Here is a 15,900-nt window from a genome sequence, read left to right on the forward strand (position 1 = left end):
ATTATACACATACTATATAGCAGGTGCTATATTACTATCCCCTTACATTATACACATACTATAAAGCAGGTGCTATATTACTATCCCCTTACATTATACACATACTATATAGCAGGTGCTATATTACTATCCCCTTACATTATACACATACTATATAGCAGGTGCTATAATACTATCCCCTTACAATATACACATACTTTATAGCAGGTGCTATATTACTATCCCCTTACATTATACACATACTATATAGCAGGTGCTATATTACTATCCCCTTACATTATACATATACTATATAGCAGGTGCTATATTACTATCCCCTTACAATATACACATACTATATAGCAGGTGCCATATTACTATCCCCTTACATTATACACATACTATACAGCAGGTGCTATATTACTATTCCCTTACATTATACACATACTATATAGCAGGTGCTATATTACTATCCCCTTACATTATACACATACTATATAGCAGGTGCTATATTTCTTTACCCTTACATTATACACATACTATATAGCAGGTGCTATAATACTATTCCCTTAAATTATACACATACTATATAGCAGGTGCCATATTACTATTCCCTTAAATTAGACACATACTATATAACAGGTGCTATATTACTATTCCCTTAAATTATACACATACTATATAGCAGGTGCTATATTACTATCCCCTTACAATATACACATACTATATAGCAGGTGCTATATTACTATCCCCTTACATTATACACATACTATATAGCAGGTGCTATATTACTATCCCCTTACATTATACACATACTATATAGCAGGTGCTATATTACTATCCCCTTACAATATACACATACTATATAGCAGGTGCCATATTACTACTCCCTTACATTATACACATACTATATAGCAGGTGCTATATTACTATCCCCTTACATTATACATATACAATATAGCAGGTGCTATATTTCTTTACCCTTACATTATACACATACTATATAGCAGGTGCTATAATACTATTCCCTTAAATTATACACATACTATATAACAGGTGCTATATTTCTATTCCCTTAAATTATACACATACTATATAGCAGGTGCTATATTACTATCCTCTTACAATATACACATACTATATAGCAGGTGCTATATTACTATCCCCTTACAATATACAAATACTATATAGCAGGTGCTATATTACTATCCCCTTACATTATACACATACTATATAGCAGGTGCTATATTTCTATTCCCTTAAATTATACACATACTATATAGCAGGTGCTATATTACTATCCTCTTACAATATACACATACTATATAGCAGGTGCTATATTACTATCCCCTTACAATATACACATACTATATAGCAGGTGCTATATTACTATCCCCTTACAATATACACATACTATATAGCAGGTGCTATATTACTATTCCCTTACATTATACACATACTATAAAGCAGGTGCTATATTACTATCCCCTTACAATATACACATACTATATAGCAGGTGCTATATTACTATCCCCTTACATTATACACATACTATATAGCAGGTGCTATATTACTATCCCCTTACAATATACACATACTATATAGCAGGTGCCATATTACTACTCCCTTAAATTATACACATACTATATAGCAGGTGCTATATAATTATCCTTACATTATGCACATACAATATAGAAGGTGCTATATTTCTATCCCCTTACATTATACACATCTTATTTAGCAGGTACTATAATACTATTCTTACATTATACACAGACTATATAGCAGGTGCTATATTACCATACCCCTACATTATACACATACTATACAGCAGGTGCTATATTACTATCCTCTTACATTATACACATACTATAAAACAGGTGCTATATTACTATCCCCTTACATTATACACATACTATATAGCAGGTGCTATATTACTATCCCCTTACATTATACACATACTATATAGAAGGTGCTATATTACTATCCCCTTACATTATACACATACTATATAGCAGGTGCTATATTACTATCCCCTTACATTATACACATACTATATAGCAGGTGCTATATTACTACCCCCTTACATTATACACATACTATATAGCAGGTGCTATAATACTATCCCCTTACAATATACACATACTTTATAGCAGGTGCTATATTACTATCCCCTTACATTATACACATACTATATAGCAGGTGCTATATTACTATCCCCTTACATTATACATATACTATATAGCAGGTGCTATATTACTATCCCCTTACAATATACACATACAATATAGCAGGTGCCATATTACTATCCCCTTACATTATACACATACTATACAGCAGGTGCTATATTACTATTCCCTTACATTATACACATACTATATAGCAGGTGCTATATTACTATCCCCTTACATTATACACATACTATATAGCAGGTGCTATATTTCTTTACCCTTACATTATACACATACTATATAGCAGGTGCTATAATACTATTCCCTTAAATTATACACATACTATATAGCAGGTGCCATATTACTATTCCCTTAAATTATACACATACTATATAACAGGTGCTATATTACTATTCCCTTAAATTATACACATACTATATAGCAGGTGCTATATTACTATCCCCTTACAATATACACATACTATATAGCAGGTGCTATATTACTATCCCCTTACATTATACACATACTATATAGCAGGTGCTATATTACTATCCCCTTACATTATACACATACTATATAGCAGGTGCTATATTACTATCCCCTTACAATATACACATACTATATAGCAGGTGCCATATTACTACTCCCTTAAATTATACACATACTATATAGCAGGTGCTATATAATTATCCTTACATTATGCACATACAATATAGAAGGTGCTATATTACTATCCCCTTACAATATACACATACTATATAGCAGGTGCTATATTACTATCCCCTTACATTATACACATACTATATAGCAGGTGCTATATTTCTATTCCCTTAAATTATACACATACTATATAGCAGGTGCTATATTACTATCCTCTTACAATATACACATACTATATAGCAGGTGCTATATTACTATCCCCTTACAATATACACATACTATATAGCAGGTGCTATATTACTATCCCCTTACAATATACACATACTATATAGCAGGTGCTATATTACTATTCCCTTACATTATACACATACTATATAGCAGGTGCTATATTACTATCCCCTTACAATATACACATACTATATAGCAGGTGCTATATTACTATCCCCTTACATTATACACATACTATATAGCAGGTGCTATATTACTATCCCCTTACAATATACACATACTATATAGCAGGTGCCATATTACTACTCCCTTAAATTATACACATACTATATAGCAGGTGCTATATAATTATCCTTACATTATGCACATACAATATAGAAGGTGCTATATTTCTATCCCCTTACATTATACACATCTTATTTAGCAGGTACTATAATACTATTCTTACATTATACACAGACTATATAGCAGGTGCTATATTACCATACCCCTACATTATACACATACTATACAGCAGGTGCTATATTACTATCCTCTTACATTATACACATACTATAAAGCAGGTGCTATATTACTATCCCCTTACATTATACACATACTATATAGCAGGTGCTATATTACTATCCCCTTACATTATACACATACTATATAGCAGGTGCTATATTACTATCCCCTTACATTATACACATACTATATAGCAGGTGCTATATTACTACCCCCTTACATTATACACATACTATATAGCAGGTGCTATATTACTACCCCCTTACATTATACACATACTATATAGCAGGTGCTATAATACTATCCCCTTACAATATACACATACTTTATAGCAGGTGCTATATTACTATCCCCTTACATTATACACATACTATATAGCAGGTGCTATATTACTATCCCCTTACATTATACATATACTATATAGCAGGTGCTATATTACTATCCCCTTACAATATACACATACAATATAGCAGGTGCCATATTACTATCCCCTTACATTATACACATACTATACAGCAGGTGCTATATTACTATTCCCTTACATTATACACATACTATATAGCAGGTGCTATATTACTATCCCCTTACATTATACACATACTATATAGCAGGTGCTATATTTCTTTACCCTTACATTATACACATACTATATAGCAGGTGCTATAATACTATTCCCTTAAATTATACACATACTATATAGCAGGTGCCATATTACTATTCCCTTAAATTATACACATACTATATAACAGGTGCTATATTACTATTCCCTTAAATTATACACATACTATATAGCAGGTGCTATATTACTATCCCCTTACAATATACACATACTATATAGCAGGTGCTATATTACTATCCCCTTACATTATACACATACTATATAGCAGGTGCTATATTACTATCCCCTTACAATATACACATACAATATAGCAGGTGCCATATTACTATCCCCTTACATTATACACATACTATACAGCAGGTGCTATATTACTATTCCCTTACATTATACACATACTATATAGCAGGTGCTATATTACTATCCCCTTACATTATACACATACTATATAGCAGGTGCTATATTTCTTTACCCTTACATTATACACATACTATATAGCAGGTGCTATAATACTATTCCCTTAAATTATACACATACTATATAGCAGGTGCCATATTACTATTCCCTTAAATTATACACATACTATATAACAGGTGCTATATTACTATTCCCTTAAATTATACACATACTATATAGCAGGTGCTATATTACTATCCCCTTACAATATACACATACTATATAGCAGGTGCTATATTACTATCCCCTTACATTATACACATACTATAAAGCAGGTGCTATATTACTATCCCCTTACATTATACACATACTATATAGCAGGTGCTATATTACTATCCCCTTACATTATACACATACTATATAGCAGGTGCTATATTACTATCCCCTTACATTATACACATACTATATAGCAGGTGCTATATTACTATCCCCTTACATTATACACATACTATATAGCAGGTGCTATATTACTATCCCCTTACATTATACACATACTATATAGCAGGTGCTATAATACTATCCCCTTACAATATACACATACTTTATAGCAGGTGCTATATTACTATCCCCTTACATTATACACATACTATATAGCAGGTGCTATATTACTATCCCCTTACATTATACACATACTATACAGCAGGTGCTATATTACTATCCCCTTACATTATACACATACTATATAGCAGGTGCTATATTTCTTTACCCTTACATTATACACATACTATATAGCAGGTGCTATAATACTATTCCCTTAAATTATACACATACTATATAGCAGGTGCCATATTACTATTCCCTTAAATTATACACATACTATATAACAGGTGCTATATTACTATTCCCTTAAATTATACACATACTATATAGCAGGTGCTATATTACTATCCCCTTACAATATACACATACTATATAGCAGGTGCTATATTACTATCCCCTTACATTATACACATACTATATAGCAGGTGCTATATTACTATCCCCTTACATTATACACATACTATATAGCAGGTGCTATATTACTATCCCCTTACAATATACACATACTATATAGCAGGTGCCATATTACTACTCCCTTACATTATACACATACTATATAGCAGGTGCTATATTACCATCCCCTTACATTATACACATACTATATAGCAGGTGCTATATTTCTTTACCCTTACATTATACACATACTATATAGCAGGTGCTATAATACTATTCCTTTAAATTAGACACATACTATATAACAGGTGCTATATTTCTATTCCCTTAAATTATACACATACTATATAGCAGGTGCTATATTACTATCCTCTTACAATATACACATACTATATAGCAGGTGCTATATTACTATCCCCTTACAATATACACATACTATATAGCAGGTGCTATATTACTATCCCCTTACATTATACACATACTATATAGCAGGTGCTATATTTCTATTCCCTTAAATTATACACATACTATATAGCAGGTGCTATATTACTATCCTCTTACAATATACACATACTATATAGCAGGTGCTATATTACTATCCCCTTACAATATACACATACTATATAGCAGGTGCTATATTACTATCCCCTTACAATATACACATACTATATAGCAGGTGCTATATTACTATTCCCTTACATTATACACATACTATATAGGAGGTGCTATATTACTATCCCCTTACAATATACACATACTATATAGCAGGTGCTATATTACTATCCCCTTACATTATACACATACTATATAGCAGGTGCTATATTACTATCCCCTTACAATATACACATACTATATAGCAGGTGCCATATTACTACTCCCTTAAATTATACACATACTATATAGCAGGTGCTATATAATTATCCTTACATTATGCACATACAATATAGAAGGTGCTATATTTCTATCCCCTTACATTATACACATCTTATTTAGCAGGTACTATAATACTATTCTTACATTATACACAGACTACATAGCAGGTGCTATATTACCGTACCCCTACATTATACACATATTATATAGCAGGTGCTATATTACCATACCCCTACATTATACACATGCTATACAGCAGGTGCTATATTACTATCCTCTTACATTATACACATACTATAAAGCAGGTGCTATATTACTATCCCCTTACATTATACACATACTATATAGCAGGTGCTATATTACTATCCCCTTACATTATACACATACTATATAGCAGGTGCTATATTACTATCCCCTTACATTATACACATACTATATAGCAGGTGCTATATTACTATCCCCTTACATTATACACATACTATATAGCAGGTGCTATATTACTATCCTTTCATTATACACATACTATACAGCAGGTGCTATATTACTATCCCCTTATATTATCCACATACTATACAGCAGGTGCTATATTACTATCCCCTTACATTATACACATACTATATAGCAGGTGCTATATTACTATCCCCTTACATTATACACATACTATATAGCAGGTGCTATATTGCTATCCCCTTACAATATACACATACTATATAGCAGGTGCTATATTACTATCCCCTTACATTATACACATACTATATAGCAGGTGCTATAATACTATCCCCTTACAATATACACATACTTTATAGCAGGTGCTATATTACTATCCCCTTACATTATACACATACTATATAGCAGGTGCTATATTACTATCCCCTTACATTATACATATACTATATAGCAGGTGCTATATTACTATCCCCTTACAATATACACATACTATATAGCAGGTGCCATATTACTATCCCCTTACATTATACACATACTATACAGCAGGTGCTATATTACTATTCCCTTACATTATACACATACTATATAGCAGGTGCTATATTACTATCCCCTTACATTATACACATACTATATAGCAGGTGCTATATTACTATCCCCTTACATTATACATATACTATATAGCAGGTGCTATATTACTATCCCCTTACAATATACACATACAATATAGCAGGTGCCATATTACTATCCCCTTACATTATACACATACTATACAGCAGGTGCTATATTACTATTCCCTTACATTATACACATACTATATAGCAGGTGCTATATTTCTTTACCCTTACATCATACACATACTATATAGCAGGTGCTATAATACTATTCCCTTAAATTATACACATACTATATAGCAGGTGCCATATTACTATTCCCTTAAATTATACACATACTATATAACAGGTGCTATATTACTATTCCCTTAAATTATACACATACTATATAGCAGGTGCTATATTACTATCCCCTTACAATATACACATACTATATAGCAGGTGCTATATTACTATCCCCTTACATTATACACATACTATATAGCAGGTGCTATATTACTATCCCCTTACAATATACACATACTATATAGCAGGTGCCATATTACTACTCCCTTACATTATACACATACTATATAGCAGGTGCTATATTTCTTTACCCTTACATTATACACATACTATATAGCAGGTGCTATAATACTATTCCCTTAAATTATACACATACTATATAACAGGTGCTATATTTCTATTCCCTTAAATTATACACATACTATATAGCAGGTGCTATATTACTATCCTCTTACAATATACACATACTATATAGCAGGTGCTATATTACTATCCCCTTACAATATACACATACTATATAGCAGGTGCTATATTACTCTCCCCTTACAATATACACATACTATATAGCAGGTGCTATATTACTATCCCCTTACATTATACACATACTATATAGCAGGTGCTATATTACTATCCCCTTACAATATACACATACTATATAGCAGGTGCTATATTACTATCCCCTTACATTATACACATACTATATAGCAGGTGCTATATTACTATCCCCTTACAATATACACATACTATATAGCAGGTGCCATATTACTACTCCCTTAAATTATACACATACTATATAGCAGGTGCTATATAATTATCCTTACATTATGCACATACAATATAGAAGGTGCTATATTTCTATCCCCTTACATTATACACATCTTATTTAGCAGGTACTATAATACTATTCTTTCATTATACACAGACTATATAGCAGGTGCTATATTTCTATACCCCTACATTATACACATACTATACAGCAGGTGCTATATTACTATCCTCTTACATTATACACATACTATAAAGCAGGTGCTATATTACTATCCCCTTACATTATACACATACTATATAGCAGGTGCTATATTACTATCCCCTTACATTATACACATACTATATAGCAGGTGCTATATTTCTTTACCCTTACATTATACACATACTATACAGCAGGTGCTATATTACTATCCTCTTACATTATACACATACTATAAAGCAGGTGCTATATTACTATCCCCTTACATTATACACATACTATATAGCAGGTGCTATATTACTATCCCCTTACAATATACACATACTATATAGCAGGTGCTATATTACTATCCCCTTACATTATACACATACTATATAGCAGGTGCTATATTACTATCCCCTTACATTATACACATACTATATAGCAGGTGCTATATTACTATCCCCTTACATTATACACATACTATATATCAGGTGCTATATTATTATCCTTACATTATGCACATACAATATAGAAGGTGCTATATTTCTATCCCCTTACATTATACACATCTTATTTAGCAGGTACTATAATACTATTCTTACATTATACACAGACTATATAGCAGGTGCTATATTACTATCCTCTTACATTATACACATACTATATAGCAGTTGGTAGATTACTATTCTTACATCATACACATACTACATAGCAGGTGCTAGATTACTATCCCCTTATATTATACACATACTATATAGCAGGTGCTATATTACTATCCCCTTACATTATACACATACTATATATGAGGTGCTATATTATTATCCTTACATTATGCACATACAATATAGAAGGTGCTATATTTCTATCCCCTTACATTATACACATCTTATTTAGCAGGTACTATAATACTATTCTTACATTATACACAGACTATATAGCAGGTGCTATATTACCATACCCCTACATTATACACATACTATACAGCAGGTGCTATATTACTATCCTCTTACATTATACACATACTATATAGCAGGTGGTATATTACTATTCTTACATCATACACATACTATATAGCAGGTGCTAGATAACTATCCCCTTATATTATACACATACTATATAGCAGGTGGTATATTACTATTCTTACATCATACACATACTATATAGCAGGTGCTATATTACTATCCCCTTACATTATACACATACTATATAGCAGGTGCTATATTACTATCCCCTTACATTATACACATACTATGAAGCAGGTGCTATATTACTATCCCCTTACATTATACTCATACTATATAGCAGGTGGTATATTACTATTTTTACATCATACACATACTATATAGCAGGTGCTATATTACTATCCTCTTACATTATACACATACTATAAAGCAGGTGCTATATTACTATCCCCTTACTTTATACTCATACTATATAGCAGGTGGTATATTACTATTCTTACATCATACACATACTATATAGCAGGTGTTGTGCCCATTACATTACATAAATAAATACTGACTGGCAGGTGTTGCAAATCGAACTGGTTCTTCTAGATCAACTATCTACATGTTATAGAGTCCAGATTTTAGATGGCTTGTTTATATTAACTTTCTTGTGCAGCAAGTGCTGAATCTACTGATATTAGAGATTATTCACTAAGGATTATGCCACTTTGGAGACTTATGAAATATTCAGGTCATTTGCCATACAAACTGTGTGTTTTGGCAATTGGGCTCACTGTGCCGCAATCCGGTGCTGATAACAGAGAGGCCCAGAGGAAGAAGAAGAGTAACTGTCAACTACCAAGAGCCCTAGTAGGATGCCAGAATACTGTACAACACAATTCTGCAACATAATATACAAAGTTACTCTGAATCAGGGAAACATTATTTATGTTCCTTTTATAGTCAGTATAAATTATACTATGCATTAACACACTCAATATTATCCTACACTCCAGTTTCTGCTATTGAATGGCTTATTAAAACCAATACAGTGTTATGTGTAATTCCCATATTCAGGATGACTATATTATTCTGCCATGCCAAGTCCCATCCATAACATCTGCAATGTCTCATTCTCATATAAGGTTGTTGAAGCACAAAATACCATATTTACCTTTAGGACAAAGGAACGTATACACTTGCAAGGTGATCCTCAGCCGGAATAAGGCCAACACATTGATATTTATTTTTTAGCCCATAAGATACCAAACTCTGGGCTAGACACCAAGTGCGTCTCTCATGGGAAGTTGGTTGAACTTGTCTAGCATACGCTTTAATTCCTTCAAAGTTCTTGCTTTCTCCCTGTTGTGGACATGTGAGGAATTTCAATGAGAATTAAACTCTTTTACATGCAAATCCGACCTTTCTCCACTCATTGGCCAATGGCTGATGTTTTCCAAGTTCTGGAAATCAGTGCTTCTCTATAAGTCATTGTGTGGAAGGATAAAAGAGACACAGTGGAATTAGGATGAGATTTAGAGCGCTGAACAAGCAGATCTTTGTGAGACGTTGAGGCTTACAATCTTTCCCCAATGCCCTTCCCTGAACAGAAGCCAATAGTTCTACAGCATTAATTGTGGTCATTATTAATAGAGGAAACACTTCAAGTGGGATTTCTTTACAGTAAAATGAGAAATATTTGACATTTTTTTCTGCTTTGTCCAGATGAATAATTTGTGATGTACACACTTTGGTGTTGAAGCGGTACTCCGGTGGAAAACTATTTTTTTTTTAAATCAACTGGTGCCAGAAAGTTAAACATATTTGTAAATTATTTCTATTTAAAAATCTTAATCCTTCAAGTACTTATCAGCTGCTGTATGCTCCACAGGAAGTTTTTTTCTTTTTGAATTTCTTTTCTGCCTGACCACAGTGCTCTTTGCTGGCACCTCTGTCCATGCCAGGAACTGTCCAGAGCAGGAGAGGTTTGCTATGGGGATTTGCTCCTGCTCTGGACAGTTCCTACATGGACAGAAGTGTCAGCAGAGAGCACTGTGTTCAGACAGAAAATTAATATGCAACTTCCTCTGTAGTATACAGCAGTTGATAAATACTGGAAGGATTAAGATTTTTTAATAGAAGTAATTTACAAATCTGTTTAACTCTCTGGTACCAGTTGATTTAAAAAAAATGTTTTACCCCTTTAAGCTGTAGATGTAATGATAGGTAACCTTTATAATAGTGAAGGTCACTAGGAAATATAAACCTTTCTGGTTTGTTTCTGTGACTGTTGTGTCAATAATATTACAAAGTGGTAACAATGGTCAATGAAAGAGTTCTGCTATGTAAAACAGAGCGTTTTTACCTTTTTGTCCTCTTTAAATATAAGACAAAAAAATAAAATAAAAAAAAACGTGGTCTCAAATGGCTGGAGGTGCTCAACCCCAAATGCAGTTGTGCATTTATACTGGGGGAGCAGATCCTGCCCTTGTAGTCTGTTTCTAGGGGCAATCCCCAGCATCAAAATGCATACAATGGAGGATGCCTACAGTGGACTACAAGTGCCACAATAGAATCCTACACCAGATAAACGGTGTGGATGTGTAACAATTAGAATAATACAATACAGGAATTTAGGTGCACTACTGTGGTAGATGTATACAATGACATTGGCTATCCCTCAACACTGATGTTAAAATTGAGACATTCACCAGTGTATCCTTATATGAAGGACACACCAGAGCCCGCACACCAACGCCAAGGTTTCTCAAATGGTACGGGACCTAACGCTAACCTACCTGTAATAAGCAAAAATCAGGGGCCAGTGGGCAATTACAGCAGAATTAGGCCGACATGCAGCCTGCTCCCAGTTACCTCCAGTGTGGACTGAGCACACATACAATGGGAGGAGGGAGAGACAGGCTACAAGCCCCACCCAAGTTGGCTGATATAGGTGCATGGCCTCACAGGTGCAACCTTAATGCTGCCTGGAATTGCCCACTGGCCCCTGGTTTTTGCTTATTACGCACAGGTAGGTTAACGTTAGGTCCCGTGCCATTTGAGAAACCTTGGCGTTGGTGTGCGGGCTCTGGTGTGTCCTTCATATAAGGATACACTGGCAAATGTCTAAATTTTAACATCAGTGTTGAGGGATAGCCAATGTCATTTTATACATCTACCACAGTAGTGCACCTAAATTTCTGTATTGCATTACTCTTTAAATATAACTTGCATGTATGAATAAACTTTCATACCTCCAGGATCAGCTCCATACACCAGACTGGATTCAAAGCTCTGGAACAATAATAAGACCATACAAAAACGGATGGCCTATGAGATCCTGCAGTGGACAAAGCAATATTAAGATGAAAAGCAGAGCAGCTGATCTAAGTCACTTTAAAGGGGTACTACAAACTATTTATTTTAAATCAACTGGTGCCAGAAAGTTATACAGATTTGTAAATTACTTCTATTAAAAATCCTTCCAGTACTTATCAGCTGCTGTATACTACAGAGAAAGTTCTTTTCTTTTTTAATTTCTTTTCTGCCTGTCCACAGTGCTTTCTGCTGACACCTCTGTTCATAACAGGAACTGTCAAGAGAAGGAGCAAATCCCAATAGCAAACCTATCCTGCTCTGTTTTTGTTATGTTTCTGACCTGTCCCCGACATGTTATGTTTCTGACCTGTCCCCGACATGTACTGTATATTGGTGTACTTCTACACCCATTAAACTTTAGCGCAGGGAGGGACCGGCTCCAAGATATAGATCCACCATTTAGGGTGGATGGGCAAGTAGGCAGGAAGAGTTTTTCTAGGGTCAGTTTAGGGCTCACTCCAGGTCATGACACTCAGTTTATTAAAGTGTAATTTACAAAAACATTTATATGTATACATTTATATGTATATTTTAAATATACATTGGTTAAAAATGGTGTATATTTTTGTCCCTGCAGCTACTGCCTGTGTGTATCTGTGAGGAGCTCGAATACAGAAAGTGTTGGAGGACAACAAGCAGGGCTCTGTGCACTGAGGGCGAACAGGGCTCTGTACACAGAGGACAAGCAGGGCTCTGTACACTGAGGACAAGCAGAGCTTTGTGCAGTGAGGACAAGCAGGGCTCTGAGCACTGAGTACAAGCATGGCTGTGTGCAGTGAGGACAAGCAGTGCTCTGTGCAGTGAGGACAAGCAGGGCTCTATGCAGTGAGTACAAGCAGGGCTCTGTGCAGTGAGGACAAGCAGGGCTCTGTGCAGTGAGGACAAGCAGGGCTCTGTGCAGTGAGGACAAGCAGGGCTCTGTGCAGTGAGGACAAGCAGGGCTCTGTGCAGTGAGGACAAGCAGGGCTCTGTGCAGTGAGGACAAGAAGGGCTCTGTGCAGTGAGGACAAGCAGGGCTCTGTGCAGTGAGGACAAGCAGGGCTCTGTACACTGAGGACAAGCAGGACTCTGTGCAGTGAGGACAAGCAGGGCTCTGTACACTGAGGACAAGCAGGGCTCTGTACACTGAGGACAAGCAGGGCTCTACGCAGGAAGGACAAGCAGGGCTCTGTGCACCGAGGACAAGAAGGGCTCTGTACACTGAGGACAAGCAGGGCTCTGTACACTGAGGACAAGCAGAGCTCTGTACACTGAGGACAAGCTGGGCTCTGTGCAGTGAGGACAAGCTGGGCTCTGTGCAGTGAGGACAAGCAGGGCTCTGTGCAGTGAGGACAAGCATAGCTCTGTACACTGAGGACAAGCAGGATTCTGTGCACTGAAGACAAGCAGGGCTCTGTGCACTGAGGAGAAGCAGGGCTCTGTGCACTGAGGACCAGCATGGCTCTGTGCAGTGAGGACCAGCAGGGCTCTGTACACTGAGGACAAGCAAAGCTCTGTACACTGAGGACAAGCAGGGCTCTGTGCATTGAAGACAAGCAGGGCTCTCTGCACTGAGGACAAGCAGGGCTCTGTGCACTGAGGACAAGCAGGATCTGTGCAGTGAGGACAAGCAGGGCTCTGTGCAGTGAGGACCAGCAGGGCTCTGTGCAGTGAGGACAAGCAGGGCTCTGTGCAGTGAGGACAAGTAGGACTCTGTACACTGAGGACAAGCAGGGCTCTGTGCAGGAAGGACAAGCAGGGCTCTGTGCACTGAGGACAAGAAGGGCTCTGTACACTGAGGACAAGCAGGGCTCTGTACACTGAGGACAAGCAGGGCTCTGTGCACTGAGGACAAGCAGAGCTCTGTACACTGAGGACAAGCTGGGCTATGTGCAGTGAGGACAAGCAGGGTTCTGTGCAGTGAGGACAAGCAGGGCTCTGTGCAGTGAGGACAAGCATAGCTCTGTACACTGAGGACAAGCAGGATTCTGTGAACTGAAGACAAGCAGGGCTCTTTGCACTGAGGAGAAGCAGGGCTCTGTGCACTGAGGACAAGCAGGATCTGTGCAGCGAGGACAAGCAGGGCTCTGTGCAGTGAGGACAAGCAGGATCTGTGCAGTGAGGACAATCAGGGCTCTGTACACTGAGGACAAGCAGGGCTCTGTGCATGAAGGACAAGCAGGGCTCTGTGCACCGAGGACAAGAAGTGCTCTGTACGCTGAGGACAAGCAGGGCTCTGTGCACTGAGGACAAGCGGGGCTCTGTGCACTGAGGACAAGCAGGGCTCTGTGCAGTGAGGACCAGCATGGCTCTGTGCATTGAAGACCAGCAGGGCTCTGCACACTGAGGACAAGCAGAGCTCTGTGCACTGAGGATCAGCAGGGCTCTGTACACTGAGGACAAGCAGAGCTCTGTATACTGAGGACAAGCAGGATTCTGTGCACTGAAGACAAGCTGGGCTCTGTGCACTGAGGAGAAGCAGGATCTATGCAGTGAGGACAAGCAGGGCTCTGTGCAGTGAGGACAAGCAGGATCTGTGCAGTGAGGACAAGCAGGGCTCTGTGCAGTGAGGACAAGCAGGGCTCTGTGCAGTGAGGACAAGCAGGGCTCTGTACACTGAGGACAAGCAGGGATCTGTGCACCGAGGACAAGAAGTGCTCTGTACACTGAGGACAAGCAGGGCTCTGTACACTGAGGACAAGCAGGGCTCTGTGCACTGAGGACAAGCAGGGCTCTGTGCAGTGAGGACAAGCAGGGCTCTGTGCAGTGAGGACCAGCAGGGCTCTGTGCATTGAGGACCAGCAGGGCTCTGTACACTGAGGACAAGCAGAGCTCTGTACACTGAGGTCAAGCAGGGCTCTGTGCAGTGAGGACAAGCAGGACT

The 15,900-nt window shown here is 36.8% G+C and overlaps 1 protein-coding gene across 1 annotated transcript in view; it reads right to left on the reverse strand.

Annotated features, from left to right (window-relative positions):
* Positions 1-12,981, reverse strand: part of ACSBG1 (acyl-CoA synthetase bubblegum family member 1) — a 92,461-nt gene extending 79,480 nt beyond the window's left edge. The window contains exons 1-2 of the mRNA XM_056572893.1: positions 12,914-12,981; positions 10,834-11,021 (exon numbers count right to left, since the gene is read on the reverse strand). The gene's annotated coding sequence lies outside the window, so the exon portion shown is untranslated. The remainder of the gene's footprint in view (positions 1-10,833; positions 11,022-12,913) is intronic.
* Between the last annotated feature and the right edge of the window lie 2,919 nt (positions 12,982-15,900).

The sequence above is a fragment of the Hyla sarda genome, chromosome 4, assembly GCF_029499605.1.
Source record: "Hyla sarda isolate aHylSar1 chromosome 4, aHylSar1.hap1, whole genome shotgun sequence".
NCBI lineage: Eukaryota > Metazoa > Chordata > Amphibia > Anura > Hylidae > Hyla > Hyla sarda.